This window comes from Lissotriton helveticus, chromosome 1_1, assembly GCF_964261635.1.
Source record: "Lissotriton helveticus chromosome 1_1, aLisHel1.1, whole genome shotgun sequence".
Classification (NCBI taxonomy): Eukaryota; Metazoa; Chordata; class Amphibia; order Caudata; family Salamandridae; genus Lissotriton; species Lissotriton helveticus.
Window position 1 is genome coordinate 2,099,345,331 of NC_136057.1, and position 19,781 is coordinate 2,099,365,111.

Here is a 19,781-nt window from a genome sequence, read left to right on the forward strand (position 1 = left end):
CTTGCAAAGATTTTCCTACGTTTATTTGCAAACAGGGAATACCTCCAAAAAGAACTAATTCCCAAACAGTCAATGTTCGGACAATCAATCAATCAATGAGGAATGAAATAGGTACGACGTGTTAAAGGCTTGCGTTACCTACCCTTCACTATCTGCAAAGGGAGAGAGAATATTCCTATTCTTCCTCGTTTGCAGGTAGAGAAGATCCTTAAGAGAATTAACATCGAACAATTCAATGCTCGATTGAAACAATCAACAAGGGGTACTGTGAACACAAATGAACGCCGCTTATGTACATACGCATTGCTATTTTCAACAGGTTGTTCCTAATGTTTCTATTTTAGCGAGGTCAAAAAGAGATCCCATTAGTGGCCTACTGATTTTGCTCGATTCCTTTTGTTTTTTTACACGATTTTTCGCTATCTGCAAAGACTAAACAGAGTATTGCGACTCTGTGCTTGTTTGTAAATAGAGAATGAACCAAAGAGAACAATCAATCAAATGGAGAGAGAAGCAGGCACGACGGATTACAAAGGGGGAAAGGGCTGCGTTAACTACCCTTCACTATCTGCAAAGAGAGAGTACTCCTAATAGAAATGAGGGGTGGGGGGCAGCAATCAAAGCAGATCAGTGTGCATAAACACGAAAAAAAAAATTCTTACCACGTACTTGACATTCGACAGCTTATGATATTTGCTATTAAAAAACCATTGAAATTCACTGAAAAAACCATAGGTTATAGACCATATATAGTTAGGAATTAGCATTTACAAAACCTTGAAAATTCACTGAAAAAACCATAGGTTATAGACCATATATAGTTAGGAATTAGCATTTAAAAAACCTTATTTTACTCACACAAAACCATTGAAATTCCATATATAGTTAGTTGCACTAACTATATATTGCGCACCCGCAATCCACTGCTGATGATGTCACATATTACATCATTCATGACATGGTCAGTGACATCACTGATGACATCACTGATGACATCTCAAATGACATCACTGATGACATCTCATTTGACATCAATGACCACATCACTGATGATATCATTCATGTGACAATACAATGCATCTCCTCACATTTTAATATAACCTCTGTTTCACCCAGTGTTAAAAACAGAGTATAATTTTTGAAACCATTGACACACCAATACTAGTTACTACATACGTACTCACTGATTCCTACGTCTACACACACATTCACTCATTCACCCATACAATCATTCATACATACAATCACTCATGTTTACAACACAATCATATGCACTCATACACCTATACAGACACTCACACTCTGCCACTCATCCATGGAGTTACTCACACACCTAGTCAGTCCTGTAAAGAATCAATCACACTTCCATTTTCTACTCTATACAGTTAAACATAGAGCACCTTACGTTTTCAACCATATACTAACACATACTTACTCTCTTATACAATCATTGATACAAGTACACATTGATCTGTACAGAGTCACACACCTCCCATCCAGCCACACACACACTCAGTCTCCCATGCAAATACTTGGGCAATCAATCAATAACCCATATAGTTACTCATATAGCTACTGATCAACACATGCAGCAGTTTACAGAACAACAGACATAATGATGCACAAATTAAGACAGTTTAGTCACTAACCCATGCACTCAGTGAGACACATTTAATCACTCACTCATACATTCAGTCATGCACCTACTAAATCCTTCGTCCAGACACTTATACATCCACTCATTCTTCAATATGTAAGACATATTTTAACTTTACAGAAACATAGTCACTGGATGTTGTCATCAGTGATGTCACTGACCATGTCATGAATGATGTAATATGTGACATCATCAGCAGTGGATTGCGGGTGCGCAATATATAGTTAGTGCAACTAACTATATATGGAATTTCAATGGTTTTGTGTGAGTAAAATAAGGTTTTTTAAATGCTAATTCCTAACTATATATGGTCTATAACCTATGGTTTTTTCAGTGAATATATATATACATATATATATATATATATATATATATATATATTACCTACTGGCTATCGCCAGTAGGTATATTTAGTTAGGATTTTTTTGAATAGGGATTTCTGAAAATTCGATGTTGAATAACTTTGGCGTTGATGGACGGAATTGGCTGAAATTTTCAGGAAAATGGCATATTATGTTTCTGAGCGTCCCCTGAAAGTCTGGGGGGGTTTCGTCAAGCGGGGGCTGAGAAAAAAGGGGGTCCCAAAACGTGTTTTTAACATTGAGTTTTCCATGGGGCGGTTGGACTCACTTTTAGCTCGAACGGCTGAACGGATTTCCACAAAACTTGGCAAAATTGTAGGGACTGGTAGCCCAATGTGCCTTTGCTATGTCTCAAGATATATGCTCCAGTGGTTTTTACGAAAATTAACTTTGAAAAATATATATTGGGCTACATTGGGCTTTATATATGTTAGAGCCCAAATGTAGCCCAATGTAGCCCAATGTAGCTCAAAGATGGCCACCAGAGACAAAAAAAAACAAATGTAGCCCAAATATCAGCCAGATGTAGCCCAACTATAGCCCAGTGCCAGAATGTCCCAGAGTGTTCTAAAGAACAACTAGAGCGCTAACAGTCTTACTTATGACAAAAGTATGGCACACCTGAAGTCATCTTGATTGGAATAAAGTGTTAACACTTAAAACATTTAATTTGCAAAGGAACAAAATGAGGGGGTTCATTTTGCCATAGAAATTATGATTAGTGCTGAAGAAAGAAAAATTAGGGCACATTTTGAGTGACTTCTCAAATCCTCTTATATTTCATTAAAAAATTCTGATATGCAGTCTCCCAAGATGGCCACCAGAGACAAAAGAGCCCAAATGTAGCCCAAATATCAGCCAGATGTAGCCCAACTATAGCCCAATGACAGAATGTCCCAGAGTGTTCTAAAGAACAACTAGAACGCTAACAGTCTTACTTATGACTGATTGGAATAAAGTGGTAACACGTAATACATTTAATTTGAAAAGGAACAAAATGAGGGGTTTCATTTTGCCATAGAAATGTTATATATATATATATATATATATATATTTTTTTTTTTTTTTTATCCTAATAACACTGGACATTGCCAGTTTATACACTTCAATTAGGCATGAAGATGGCCTGCTGGCAATGAAAAGCTTCCTAGACAATAGATCTCTTAAATATCGAAGCCACAATACAATGCTGTTGGAATTGACAGACTTCTGTTTAAGAAACAATATCTTTTTATTTGCAGGGAAATTGTACCTACAACTCCAAGGGACCGCGATGGGCACGTGCTTCGCCCCCAGCTACGCGAACCTATTCGTGGGCTGGTGGGAGAAGCACGTGGCCTGGGTGGGGGGCAATGACCGGTGGATGAATAACATCATCCTGTGGACCCGCTACATCGATGACTTGTTTTTGGTGTGGCGGGGTTCACAGAATGAGGCTGAGGAATACATTGCTGAATTAAACAACAATAGTCTAAACCTCAGCTTCACTAGCAACATCAGCAGGAGTGAGGTCTTCTACTTGGACCTTCGGGTCTATGTGGAGGATGATTTAATTCAAACTGCAGTCTATAGAAAACCGACGGCGGGTAACACAATTCTGCACTCACACAGCTATCACCCCCGTAGCGTAATCAATAACATCCCCCTGGGAGAGTTTTTGTGGATGAAACGCAACTGCTCGAATAAACAGGAGTTTGACAAAGCGAGGGAGGAATCTAAAAAGAGATTTTTACAAAGAGGATATGGGAAAGGGATCCTGGATCAAGCTGAGATTAGAAGCAACTTAGTGGGGAGAAAAGACCTATTAATAGACAAACCTAAATCTGCTGAATCAAAAATCAGAATGATTACTGACTATTCAGAGAAGTCACCAGAAGTTTTCAATATCATGCGAAAAAACTGGAAATTTTTTAAGACAGACTCTGTAATAGGGAAATCCCTATCCAATTATCCCCTTATTTCATACAGAAAGGGAAACTCTTTCAAGGACCATTTAGTCAATAGCCACTATGAGAGTAGAAAAAAGAAAAAGCCGACTGTTTTAGGTTTCTTCCCATGCATGAAGTGTAAGGCCTGTAAAAACTCAAAAAAGGTCAAAGAATATCAAATTCCAGGGAGAAAAATCAAAACAAAGATATCGAAACTGCTCAACTGTAATTCTGACCACACTGTGTACTGCTTGATATGCCCATGTGGGAAAAAGTATATAGGGAGCACAGTGAAACCTACCAAACTCAGGGTCCTTGAACACATGAGGGCTATCACCTCAAAGGATCCAAGTTATCCAGTAGCTCGCCACTTTGAGCAAGTACACAATAGTAACAGCAATCTATTGACTTACTTTATACTGGACCAACTAGTCAGAACAGAGAGAGGGGGGAACTGGATTAAAAAGTTAAGAACCTTAGAATCAAGATTCATTATCCAGCTTCAGACTAAGACCCCGGGCGGGATGAACAATGAAGAGGAGATGTGGACTCACATCTAAAATATTACCATCCTGGCCCTTGTGAGATTATGTGAACCCTGAGAGAGAAAACATAGAAATGATATGCAAACAACAATGCAAAAGTTGGCTGCCCAACCCCCTAAAAACCAAACAATATTCTACTATGGTAAGATATAGGAACAATCCTAAATGATTATTGTGTAAGCACACAACATGATTAAAATTAAATTGCCCATTCAGGGCTTGATTGCACTGAACTCGTAATAGAGAATTGTTCCATACACTGCAAAAATGTGAACTATTCGTCAAAGCCCAAAACGGGATCGTAGTGGGCTTTGCGAATCAATGGCACTGTCTGAATAGGCGCCTCAAAATATAAATACTAAACATAGGTTACCACGAGCACTTGAATGATTGAATCATGAAACAGATGTTTACCGCTATACACATCACGTAAATAATTATGTTGAATGAATAACATGATGGTATCAAATGTTATGAAAATGATCAATGTAAAATTGTATTCTACCCATTATAAGATGGCCGCCACGAGTAATGATGTAATTATAAGCTATGTGCCGTTTTTTATGTATATCTTTTAGAACACGTGACAGGCTGTCACCATGGTTTTATTTAAATCACTAAACAAACTAGTGCCAGTTTACACTGACGAAGGCGGCAACGCGGAAACGCGTTTGTAAGCTTGACTAAAAACTGCGAAAAGTTTCTGCAATTAAATCACTTGGCGAAACCACGCTGTATTGGCTTTGAGTGCTCTTTATTGAAAAAATCCAGAGGATTGTGGGGTTTGGCGTTGTGAATATATATATATATATATATATATATATATATATATATTAACTACTGGCGGTCGCCAGTAGGTATATATAGTTAGGATTTTTTTGAATAGGGATTTCTGAAAATTCTATGTTGAATAACTTTGGCGTTGATGGACGGAATTGGCTGAAATTTTCAGGAAAATGGCACATTTTGTTTCTGAGCGTCCCCTGAAAGTTTGGGGGGTTTCGTCAAGCGGGGGCCGAGAAAAAAGGGGGGTCCCAAAACGTGTTTTTAACATTGAGTTTTCCATAGGGCGGTTGGACTCACTTTTAGCTCAAACGGCTGAATGGATTTCTATGAAACTTGGCAAAATTGTAGAGACTGTTTGCCCGATGTGCCTTTGCTAGGCCTCAAGATATGTGCTCCAGTGGATTTTGAGAAATTAACGTTCAAAAAAATATATATATCTGTGACAGCGTCCCGGTTAGCGCCCCGGTTCGCGTACCAGACGCATAACGGAACTTCGCGAGGAGAAGCGGATTGGCACTCCGGTGACTGTTAACATTCTAAACAGTCCGGAGCGGCCGCCATCTTGTCTCTTGGTAGGATCGAGAGACAAGAGGTGGAAATAAACGAAGGGGGAAATGAATGAAAGGGGGCAAGGTAGACCCCTCCTGACCCCCTAGGATTGATGTGGGGGCTATTAAAGGGCCCCGCGGGGCAAAAAAATAAAATATTTTTTTTTCCGATTTTTCGCGGTGGAAGCGCTACCCGGTACGCGAACCGGGTAGCTCACCGGTAGCGTAACGGGAGTCCGCCATCTTGTGTTTCGGACGAATTTAGTCACAAGATGGAGGATAAACAATGTTGGGAATGGGTATAAGGGGGCATGGGAGACATATGCTGACCCCCTAGGTTTTCTGAGGGTGGCTGAGGAGGCCCATATATGTAAAAAAAACACATTTTTTTCAAATTTTCGCACGGTTAGCGCCCGGTCCACGCACCGGGTTGCGTTCCGGAAAGCGTAACAAGAGGAAAACCAAGGGAAATATTAAAATAATATTTTAGAGTGCTTTGAGGTAGGGTAGCTCTGAATAGAGCTGTTGTGTTGTGTGGGTGATGTAAGTACCAACATGTAGGTACCAATGAAGAGTCTAAAATTCAATGTACACCGTCTCCTCTGTAGATATTTTGTATGTTCTAATAATGGTTATTTAAATGTAAATGTCTGGAAAAGCACTTCATGCTTTAAAGCAATTGTATTTTTGAACTGATTGTTCTTTCCTCTTAGTCCTCCTCTTTGTTTTTTTTTCCCCACACTCTTCTTCAGCATGATAGTTGATAAATTCGTTCCCTCAAAAAATGTATATACATAAAAAAATTATATTAAATACATATAAAATATATTTTTCCTTTAAAAGAAGAATACATTTTACAGCTTTTGATATTTGCTATTAAAAAACCATTGAAATTCACTGAAAAAACCATAGGTTATAGACCATATATAGTTAGGAATTAGCATTTACAAAACCTTATTTTACTCACACAAAAGCATTGAAATTCGCATATATAGTTAGTTGCACTAACTATATATCGCGCACCCGCAATCCACTGCTGATCATGTCACATATGACATCATTCATGACATGGTCAGTGACATCACTGATGACATCACTGATGACATCTCAAATGACATCACTGATGACAACATCCAGTGACTGTATGTTTCTGTAAAGTTAAAATATGTCTTACATATTGAAGAATGAGTGGATGTATAAGTGTCTGGATGAAGGATTTAGTAGGTGCATGACTGACTGTATGAGCGAGTGATTAAATGTGTCTCACTGAGTGCATGGGTTAGTGACTAAACTGTCTTAATTTGTGCATCATTATGTCTGTTGTTCTGTTAACTGCTGCATGTGTTGATCAGTAGCTATATGAGTAACTATATGGGTTATTGATTGGTTGCCCAAGTATTTGTATGGGAGACTGAGTGTGTGTGTGGGTGGCTGGGAGGTGTATGACTCTGTGCATAGATGTGTGAGCAGTTGATTCACTAGATGTATGGGTTCAAAAGTGCATGTGGAAACAGCTGTATGGGCGGTTGACTGTGTGCATGAGTGTATTGGTGAATGAATGGATATCTCAGTGCTACATGTCAAAGTAAGTACATATGTAAAACACAGTACATGTGAAAGTTGACATATATAAATAACTGTGCATAAGAGCCAGTGAATGTGTGAGTGGCTGTATGGATCATTGTGAATTTGTATCAGGGATTGTATAAGAGAGTAAATATGTGTTAGTATATGTTTGAATAAGTAAGGTGTGTATAACTGTATAGTTGAGGAAATGGAGGTGTGATTGATTCTTTGCATGACTGACTAGGTGTGTGAGTAACTCCATGGATGAGTGACAGTCTGTGAGTGTCTGCTTACACTGAGTGTATCTAATGTTATATTAGAGTCTGAAGAGGTTCATCTTATTATCACATGAATGATGTCATCAGTGATGTGATCAGTAATGTCAAATGAGATGTCATCAGTGATGTCATCAGTGATGTCATTTGAGATGTCATCAGTGATGTCATCAGTGATGTGATCAGTGATGTCATTTGAGATGTCATCAGTGATGTCATCAGTGATGTCATCAGTGATGTCATTGGAGATGTCATCAGTGATGTCATCAGTGATGTCATTTGAGATGTCATCAGTGATGTCATCAGTGATGTCACTGACCATGTCATGAATGATGTAATATGTGACATGATCAGCAGTGGATTGCGGGTGCGCGATATATAGTTAGTGCAACTAACTATATATGCGAATATCAATGGTTTTGTGTGAGTAAAATAAGGTTTTGTAAATGCTAATTTCTAACTATATATGGTCTATAACCTATGGTTTTTTCAGTGACACCAGTCCCTAAATCTCCAGTTTCCATCCTAAACATCTTATTCGCAGCATCCCTTATGGGGAAATGCTGCAAATGAAACGTATCTGCAGTAATCCAACTGATTTGAAGATGGCCCAAAATGAATGTAGGGATAGATTCCTCGCCAGAGGTTATCCTATTCACATCATTCAAACTGCCATCAACAAAACTGCTGAACTGGACAGAAACTCTCTCTTAGTTCCTAAGACCAATAAATTGCCCACATCAGAATCCCAAGCAACTTCCAATACCGGTACGGTCAGACTTATCGTGCCTTATAGTGCCCAAAAAGGTGCTATAAACAAAATCATCAACAAAAATTGGGCCTTAATTCGTTCAGACCCAATTATAGGTCAAGTCATGCCTATCAAGCCTAGTGTCACTTACAAAAGGGCTATTTCCCTTCACAATAGTCTTGTATCTAATTGTCCTGAGGTGATTCCTTCTAAGGATTGGTTAAAAAACTCAAGAGGTTTTACTAAATGCCATTCATGCAAGGCCTGTATCTACGGTATCAACAAAACCAGTTACCGTGCAGCCTTCAGTAGCAAAGAGTTCAAAATTACTAAGTCTCTTCACTGCAAAACTGAGTACGCCATCTACATCCTAGAGTGTACATGTCCCTTACGGTATGTGGGTAGTACCAAGTTACCTGCTAATGTCAGGATATTACAGCACCTCAGGGCTATTACTAACTCTGATCCCACCTACCCTGGTGCAAGACATTTTCGCGAGGTCCACAATAACAATCTAGTGGATCTCAAATATTATGTTATTGACACCATTCCGAAAACAAAGCAAGGAGGTCACCGTGAACATCGCATGCGTAAATTGGAGACGAGGTATATTTTGAACTTTAACAGTAAGAGCCCGGGTGGGCTAAATAATACTGAAGACTTACACACATGCCTATAAGTACAAGAATTGTCAGTAAATCCCCACAAGTGATCATTTGCATTCATTTTTTTGTATGTAACTGAACTTCTGGTTATTTTGACCTCTTTGTTCCAGTCCCAATCTGTAGAATGAAAACTGTCCCCTGTGTCCTTCTCCTTTTTGTTTTCATTGTAACCTATTGTCTTATCGACTAAATCCTGAAACTTTTTTAGTCGTATCGTCATTTCAAGTGGTTCAACAACATGTTTTTTGTTAACCACATATAGGTTTTTTGGACTCTGTCCCTGTTGGCTGCTCTTCTTTTCTCTGTCTATTCACAAAATCCTCATACCGAGGTTTTTTAATCATTATGCACACAATCACTTTATGCACTTAGTGACGGTTCGTTTTTTTTGGATACTATCCTTCCAGTAACATCATTTAGGGGTTCTGAATCAAATCTCCACCAAAGGGGGAAAAGGGAGGCCTTTTCTTTGCAATTACGGGCACACTCAGACAGAGTAGCATTTAAGCATTATGCTCGAAATCATGTTATGACCAACTTAATATTACCTTGGGCGACATATTTGTATATTTGTGTATATATATGAAATGATAGAGGTCTTTTTATTTTTTATACGGAACTATTTTTTGTATGATAGAAAAAGTCTTTTCTTAAAATAACATCGTTGTATTTTCAAATATATCAACTCATATTTACAAGCACTTTGCACTTTTTCTCAAATACAACAATCATTAACATTACACACAAATGTGATGTGCGCTCCTGTTTTAATCTAAGTTGCCCATGTACAAATTTATTAATAACCATGTTGGTCAACAGCAGCGATCAATGATATATAAACTGTGGTGCTGAGTCACTTCCCGAAAAAAATTGCAAAAAATGTATATGTATTTGACAGCAAATGTAAGCAAGGTGATTTTATATCTCATTGAATGGTGTTCAAACAACAATTTCTTTCTCTTTGGGAAGGAGTTATTTAGACAACTCAGAGGTGTGGCGATGGGAGCCTGTTTCTCCCCCAGTTACGCGTGCTCGCACGTGGGCTGGTGGGAGGAACAGGTCCTGAAATAGGATCACAGGGCATGGGTCAATGAAAAGATAGTATGCTATCTCAGATATAAAGACAACATTTTTATTTAGTGGCAAGGAGATGAGAAGGAAGCCATGACTTTTATTGAGGCTAACAATAATAACTCCCTAAATCTCCATTTCACATCACACATCACTAAATCCAGTATCGAATTTCTAGATGTGAAAATCTATATTAAAAATGAAAGAATTGAAACCACCCTGTTTAGAAAACCTACCTCTGGGAATGCGACGCTTCACGCTACCAGCACACATCCTAAACACCTAATAGCCAGTATTCCCTACGGTGAAATACTGAGACTGAAAAGAATATGCAGTCTGACTTCGGATTTTGATCTCTGCCTAAGGGAAATGACAACTAGACTAAGAGCACATGGTTATACGGACACTGTGCTAAAAGAAGCTATTGCCAAAGCTAGTGCAGAACCAAGGGAGAGCTTGTTTAAGGCAAATGCCATTGTTAATCCTAGTGTAGGAGAAAAAGTGGCTACAGGTGATGAAGCTTCTAACAATGAAGGTCCTAGATTAATCACCACATACAGCAGGGAGGAAAGGAAGATCAGGTTTATAGTTAAGAAAAACTGGCCCATAGTACTGACTGGTGTAGTACTAAGTACAAGATTGCCTACCACTCCCAGGATTACCTTTAGGAGAGCCAAAAGCATGGGAGCTGTCTTAGACAAACGTAGCCCACAAATAAGACAAAATAAAACGTGGCTTCAACCTGCCCAAGGATTCCGCAAATGCTCTAGCTGTAGAGCTTGCTAATTCGGAATCAAGTCAACTCACTATTGTACCCCCTTTAGCACTAACGAAAAGGCCATTTCGAGAAGTTTTAACTGCAAGGCGGAGTTTGCTGTAGACGTCCTGACGTGCACTTGTGGCCTGAACTACATTGGAAGCACAAAGCTACAGTGTAATGGTTCTCAGGCAGGTTCCGCAGGAGCGCCAAGGATCCGATGAATATTCCACAGCCTTCCCCTACGGCCTTCCGACTCTATCAAGCACTAGAGTAACGAGAGGCTCGCCAGGGGAAAACAGGGAGACAAAACAAGGAAAGGCGGGGAAAAAATATTCTTCTTGGTTGTAGACTTCTGTGTGGGTGGACATGCACCTGGCCTGGACCTCTGATGGGTGTAGGGGCTAAAACCAAAACAGGAATTACTAACCCTCAGAAACATACACAGAAGAACAACAGTCACCTCTATAATTTATGTGTACTACATACCAAGGGTAATTAGACTTTGCTGGCATATAACTGTGGATTGGTGACAGGGGTTTGGTTGAGCTAAGGTGGAGGAACAAACAAGAAACACAATAGTGATTACTCGAGGTGTACTGTGCACTTGTATAACACTGTTCAGGATTATGGTATTCTTACTTGATAACATGTAGAAGACTCTTAAACCAACATCTGTATCGCAGTAGAGCACACCAGAATCAGAAGGTAACATTCACGTAGAACTAACTGTCTGAGATGCAAAACAAACATTCATTAATTCAAGAATGGCTTTATAGAGAATAACATAAGAATAGCGCACTGCGCTGTTACCGTGATTCTGGGAGATGTGGAGATGTATCTTTCACGAGTCCACGCAAGTGCAGAACCCACACACAGAAAGTATGGCCAGGAATTCAGGAAGTGAGGGAAGATGATAAGGACCAAGAAGGAAACAAATAGCGGGTAAGGGAACCACCGGATGGCGGAGACTAAGCCCGGCCGCCGGGTGGAGGGAAGGAATAAACACGGCTAAATACCTAAAGAATCCCCTGCTAGGCAGCGGGGAACAAGCCCGGCTGGAATGCGGAGCAGGTAATAGAAATGACGGGGAAGCAGCAGCCCGGCCAGACGGCGGAGTACAAACCCGGCCGTCGGGCGGAGCCAAGGGAAAAGAGGAGAGGTCAGTACACTGCCCGGCCGGACGACGGAGCAAGACCCGGCCGTCGGGCGGAGCCAGCAAGACCAAGGGGAACACTGACACACTGCCCGGCCGGACGGCGGAGTAAAACCCGGCCGTCGGGCGGAGCAGTCTAAATACAAAACGAGGCTCTAAGACAAGTTCCAGAACTCGGAACCACAGCAGGCACAAGTAGAAAGCCTCAATGCAGAGGAACGGAGGCGAGCTCGTTCAAACACTAAGGATTTCCGGAAATCAGGCAACAGGAAACAGGACAGGAATCGCAGTAACGGGAGCTTGACGCAAGGACGTAAAGCGTCGCTCCAAGGGCTCTACCTGCTTATGTAGGGGTTTCTTAAAGGGACCGCCCGTTTGCGGACCTCGAGGCATGACATACAGGTGCACGTGAGGATTCTGCAGCATCTTCGCGCTATTTTGCACAGCGACCCTGCCTACCCTGTAGCATGTCATGTTAAAAGGATACATAATAATGATGTGACATACCTTAAATATTTTGTGGTGGGGTCAGTTCCCAAATCCCGATGAAGGGGAAATCGTGAACGTCAGTAGAGACAACCTGAAACTAAAATGATTCTGGAATTTGACAGTAAATGGCCAAATGGGTTGAACAATACAGAGGACATGTACAATTTTCTTGAAGGACGTAGTTCCACTTTATATTGAGTACAGCACATTTACCATCAGAACTTAAACCGCCATTATGTGATTTCTATAAATAAGTAGTAGGACTCATATTAATATTAATTTTTTTGTATTTATTTCCTTTTTGTAAGGCAATGTACAAATAACTCATATGCCTATATATGAAAACAAGTCATTTTAGAAATGGCTTTTTATTTTTAGTAATATTTATACATTTATCTAATCATATGGATAACACTTTATTCGAATGACATTTGACATTAGCACATTTTTGCACAGTTAACTGATTGCTGCTTTGATTTATTTTTGCACTATAGAGAGTCCTCCAGACTACAGCATACTGTCATTTAATTCTAAATTATGATATTGTTTTTACATATAAGCACAATTCATTTTTTGTGGTTCTTTAACAGGATTTATCCAGTTACAGAAATTCTTAGAAATATACATATAATATATTGGAGAAGGCATTTCTTTAGTTTACAAGGTATATGCTTTGAAAAAACTGATAAACAAGTGTTTGTTCAAATAATGTTGGGCCTTCACAAAATGCCTTCAAAGGAAGGAGAGAGAGAAAAAATATAATCTTGCTTGTATGTATTTTTTAGAAACTCTCTGTCATTTGTGTATTCATACAGATAGAACAATGACTAGAACCAGTGCTAAAATGCTAATATGTTAAAATGCTGAACAATTGTAATCTAATATCTAATATTTTAAATTAATTGTGAGCCATCAAGAAATTAGATTTATCTCTGTTATTAACTTTAAAACATCTATGTGGTGCTCTGTTAAAAGTGTGGCAGTATGTTTTCACTCTTTATGGTCATGTGATTAAGATGTGAAGGAGGTGGGTGTGCACTTTAAAGCATTTAAAAACAATCGCTTTGGCTGTGGCTCTTATGTGAACAAGAAATTCCGAGCCCAAAATGTGCCATGCGCTGAAAAAACTTGGTCAAGAAATAAACATTTCGCCTAAGATTCCTGTGGTCCGTCTCCTTCTTCGCCATTTGGAGGTTGTAGGAGAATACGTTTGCTGGATATATATATATATGTATGATGATCATGTCGTTTGGCAGTCGAAACGCGTCAGGCTGGGCACTTACTTTCTAATGACACTGCACTTGCACTTTGTAATCTGCATCGAATAAAGAAGAATTAATTCTCTACATTTGTGGTCCGTATCTGTTTTGGCGATCGCAACGTGGATCGAGCTCAGGATTGTGGATATCATATATATATATATATATATATATATGTGTGTGTGTGTATATATATATATGTGTGTGTGTGTGTATATATATATATATGTGTGTATGTATATAGATTATTTTTTTTTTTAAACAAAAAGCCAATATTTATAATATATAGTGTGAATATATATATATAATTATTTAAAACAAAATATATATATATATATATATATATATATACACACACACACACTCACACATATATATATATACAAATATATCTAGTTACATATAATTACCTACTGGCGGTCACCAGTAGGTAATTATATTTAGGACCTAGTTTCCATATGTAAAGCGTTTTTTGATTTGCGAATATCTTTGCCGTGTTTGACAAATCTTCGTGAAATGTTCAAAATCAGTGGGGTGGTCATGTCAGCTGCTGTGTTGAAAGTTTCAGGGCGATTTGTCAAGTGGGGGCCATGTAAAAGGGGGAGTCCCAAATTACGTTTTCTCCATATTAATTTTCATAGGAAACTAGACACAGCTACAGCACGAACTGCTGAATGGAATTACACCATGTTTGGCAAAACGGTAGCTGTTGGCTCAGGAAGAACTTTTTTTGTTAAATGATGTTAATCCGTTCAGTAGTTCCTGAGAAATGTAAATATTTCTCAGGTATCCAAGTGGGGACGCGGAGGATCCACAAACCCTCTCGTTCTAGTACCTGCAATCTACCTGCAATCTGATTGGCTGGCAACACTTCAAACCAAGAAGTGTTGGCAGCCATCTTGTGACATGGTTGAACTGAGTCACCAGCAAAAAAGGTGAAACAACTTTAAAAAACACGAAAAGGAGGCAGAGTAAAAACACCCTGTCCTCCTAGGCCTGCTCTGGGGATCCCACGGGCAGGATTCGCGAGGAGGTGTGTTTTCAGAGTGGTGGAGAAAGGTGTCATGGCTCTGACCACCTCTCAGCAATCCAACTGTTACTAGAGGTAACAGTAGGGCTAGTTGGCCACCAGGGACCCTCAAGAGGCAAGCAAACCTCATCACCAAAGCCATGAGACGTGTTTGCAGAGTGCTGGAGAAAGGGAGTGTGGCCAGTGACCACATCTCAGCAATCCCACTGTGTGGCGCTTACTGGAGGTAACAGGTAGGCTAGTTGGCCCCTAAGGACCCCCAGCAGTGAATGGGACTTCTTCCTCCAACCAAGAGTGCATCAGGATGTGAGTTTGCAGACTGGTGGATAAAGGGGGCATGGCCTGCTATCAGAACTCAGCAATCCTGCTCTGTGCAACTTACTAGAAGTAACAGGTGGGGTAGTTGGCGCACCAGGACATCCTTGGGGGCCAACTACCACTCCTGTTACCTCCAGTAGGATTCACACAGCATGATTGCTGAGAAGTTGTCAGAGGCCATCCCCCCTTTCTCCACCACTCTGAAAATGTGCCTCCAAGTGCACTACTGGTTAGGGGAAACAGTCCCCTTGGCTACAGAGGGACCTTAGGAGCCAAGAGGTCCTCCGGTACATCCTGTAAGCCTTACACAGCGGAATTCCTGAGAGCTGGTTGGAGACTCAGCCCCCTTTCTCCACCACTCTGCAAACACGACTGCTAGCTAACAAACCTTAGAAATTCACACAAAAAACAAAGGTTACAGGTACATTATAGTTAGGAATTAGCATTTAAAAAAATGAAGGAATTCACTGAAAAAAATACAAGTTTCAGGGATCTTATAGTTAGGTATTAGCATTTAAAAAAAACTTAGAAATTCATGGAAAAAAACACATGTTACAGGAACATTATGGTTAGGCTGACATTTCACTTGTACAAAACCTGTGAAATTCAGCTGTTATAGTTATCTCAGCTAACTATAACCCGTGCCCTCGCAATACCCAGCTCGTGACGTCACATATTATATCACTCATTACATGGTCAGTGATATCACTGATGACATCTCAAATGACATCATCCAAATAATCCCGGATGCACCTACCCACACTCTAATATAACCATTCATACACCCACTCAAAAATTCAGACTACCATTCTCGAAACCATAGATAGACCAACACCAGTTAGTACATACCCAATCACTGATTCATTGGTCTATACACACATCCACTAACTCACGCATACACCATACAGACACTCATACACGCTGTCACTCACCAATACAGCCACTTATATATGCACTCATAACCCATACAGACACTCACACACCTCAACTCACCCATAGAGTTACTCACACACCTAGTCAGACACCCAAAGAGTCAATCACACACCATTTACTCACCTATACAGTTATAAACACACCACCTCACTTATTCATACAGATACTAGCAAATTCTGAATCTCATACAATCACTGACACAAGCACACCCTCATCCATACAGCCACTCTCACAATCACTCACTCTCACATACATTCACTTATCTACTCCAAGACTCACATATACTGCCTGTCACATATGCAGTTACTCACCCATATACCACTGAGACATCCATTCACTCACCCACACAATCATACGAACACTCACTCACACATACAGCCCCTTGCAGACGTACTCATGAACCCATACACCCAGTGATTCACCCACTCACACATCCATGCAGGGTCACCCACCCCCTTACCCACCCACACACTCAGGCACCCATACAGGTACTCAGACAACCAATCAATAACCCATATAGATACTCATGTAGCTACTCACTAACCCATGCAACCACTTACACACCAACTGACTAATACAGACATTCACATTAATTAGTCACTCACCCATACATTCACTGAGACATGTATAATCACTCACTCCTGAATCCTCCATACAGGCACTCAAACACCCATTCATTCTTCAATACACCTTGGCGTATATACATATAACATTCTTAAACTTTTTAGATTTTTAGAAACACCCACAGTCACTGGATGTCACTGGATGATGTCATCAGTGATGTCATGAGTGATGTCATTTGAGATGTTATGAGTAATGTCATGAGTGACGGCACTGACCATGTCATGAGTGATGTAATATGTGATGTCATCAGCAGTGCATTGCAGGGCGCGAGTTATAGTTAGCTCGGCTAACTTTAATGACTGAATTTCACAGGTTTTGTACAAGTGAAACGTCAGCCTAACTATAACGTTACTGTAATCTGGGTTTTTTCTGGGAAAATAAATATATATATATATATATATATATATGTCTACGTTTCTTCTCACCCCATGTATATCGGCTTAAGTCACGGCACAGCAACAAGTAGATTGTAAAAGTTTTTTACTTTATTCACACACCATATGCAAAGTTTTTAGCGTGCACCAAAAAACGGACGGCCTACGCGTTTCGGCTACTCCTAGCCTTCCACTGGATATATATATATAATACTAATTTTTCCAACCTAGTAATGTGTTGGTGGGAATAGGAGATTTCATGGACAAGAGAGGATGAAGAATATCCAGAGAAAACAATAATGCTTTATAAATGATCTCTTTTTAATGTGGGACGGAACCAATAGAGAATTTGCAGAATACTACGAAAAGCTCAATAGCAACAATGCAAAGCTAAAACTGACATATGATATCACTACTATAAGAGTAAACTTTCTTGACGCTGACAACATGCAGCAGACAACACTACATAGAAAGAAAACAGCAACAATGTCACATGTGGATAGTTTCCATCAGAAAAACATCAAATACAGTATCCCCTATGGGAAGTTTCTCAGAATAAGAAGGAGCTACTCACTTGACACCAAATTTTGAGAAACATAGCCAGAGAGTGCAAGAACGATTCCTAAACCAGCAATATCCCAAAAGGGTCATTGAAGCAGATCTTCAAAGAGCTAAAACAAAGGAGAGAACACAAATCCTGCATGGATGAAAGGAAACCAATGAACAGCAACAACAAAAAATAAAAATAAGACTAATAACTACATATTCTGCAGTAACCAGAAAGCTGAATTATATCATAAAAAAACATTGGGTACTACTCAAATTTGATCCCAGTGTGGCTGGAATAAAAGGCAATAATCAACACATCACCAATAGAAGGGCACGAAATCTGAAAGACAAACTCGTACATAGCCACTTTAGAACAAACCATATAAAAACATGGAACAAACCTCTCAGTTTCTGGAAATGCCATCAGAGTAAGGTGGGCAAGATAGCAGTAAACAAAAAATAATTAAATCCAGAAAATGGAACAATGTGGAAGATCAGATGGCACATAACATGCAAAAGTTAATTTGTAGTGTAAGTAATGGAATGCCACTGCAAATTAAAATACGTTGGAAGCACAACTTGTGAAGTAAAAAAACTAATTCTTGAGCATGTACGAGCAACCAAAAACAAAGATTGCAGCAATGCAACTGACAAAGGTATGCAGCTGAAACTTAATTGCAATTGGGAAAATCTACAATATTATGCAATTGAGCAAATACCTCCACCTGAATGAGGGAGAAACAGGGAAAGACTTATTCACCAAAAAGAGTTTAGATAGATAATGTCTTTAAGAATCTTGACACTGCAAAGCTTGAATCAAGACGATGAGCTGTATGTACATCTATAAGCACCATCAAGTGCCTTTTCAAAGCATTTGTCTGATGTAACGAACAACATAGTGACATAGACAAAGCACATAAAAAAGAGAAAAGAAATAGAAATAAACATAAAGAGGAATAGCACAAAGGAATATTACATTTAAATCATTGCCAAATAAGTAACAGCATGAGAGTGTAAGACGAATGAGGATGAAACAGAGATTGAGCCGTACGGAACGCCAAGAAAAAGTCATATAATAGTGCATGTTTCGGAAATTTTAAATTTGGATTAGGTCCTGGCAAATGCAACCCAAAAAAAGAAAAGAGAGTTATAAGAAGAATCAAATACTAAAAAGTACGACCAATGCATAAACTCACTGGAGGGGGAAAACAGTTGGAAAATTACAACAACTCAAAATGCATACTGGAGAAAATTACAGCATGTTCAGGAGCAGGCGGAGTGATGCATCATATAATAAAGATCAAGAGATCCACAAAGTACATAACCCCATGGAAAATTAACATACAAAAATAATATTAAACACCAAGGATGTATCAACGACACAAAAACAAAGAGATTGGCATTGAGAAAAGGTATAAATGACCGCCCGCTGGAAGGCGCAAAAAGAGCAAGACAACCCAGGGCATGTAGTGAGGCAATGTGGGACCAAAGTCATGACATAAATAAAGCTCACTGGGGGGCAAAAGGAATTGGTAATAATCAATATGAGTTGGGATAGGCACATAATATGGTACTCATTAAACCTCTCAAATTCAAAAGAATGTTACACTTGGCAAAGAGATTGCAATCGTAAACAAGATCACCAATGAGCAGAAGCAATAACATTATTTAGAAGTCAAACAGGAAGAACATTCTGAAAGTAAGCCTCTTAATGAAGATGTTTTAATGAACTTTCACCATTTGCACTAAGCAGAGCACTTTTAAACCAACAATTAGTTGCAAGTAGCTTTGAACACAAGCATGAGGGCCCTTTTGTAAATAATTCCCTTGTGAACATTTACAATGAACTCCATCTCTCACAATACACTTGGAAATCGCTGAAGAGATGAAATTGTTTAGGGAAATAAACAGTGCCGAGGGACGAAAACAATGTAACCTATGATCAAGGTCTGAGCACTGGACCGAAAAGCATTGGGTGTTGTACCTGCATGCAAATAAAATAGTGAAAAAAAGCTTCCTGAGAGTGCGTTTTAATATCTGGTGTTTCAGCAACAGAAATTGGTATCAATATTTACTGGCATGTCCGTGCCATCTGAAAAACACCTATCAATCACTGGAGGGTAACTTCCTAGAAAAAA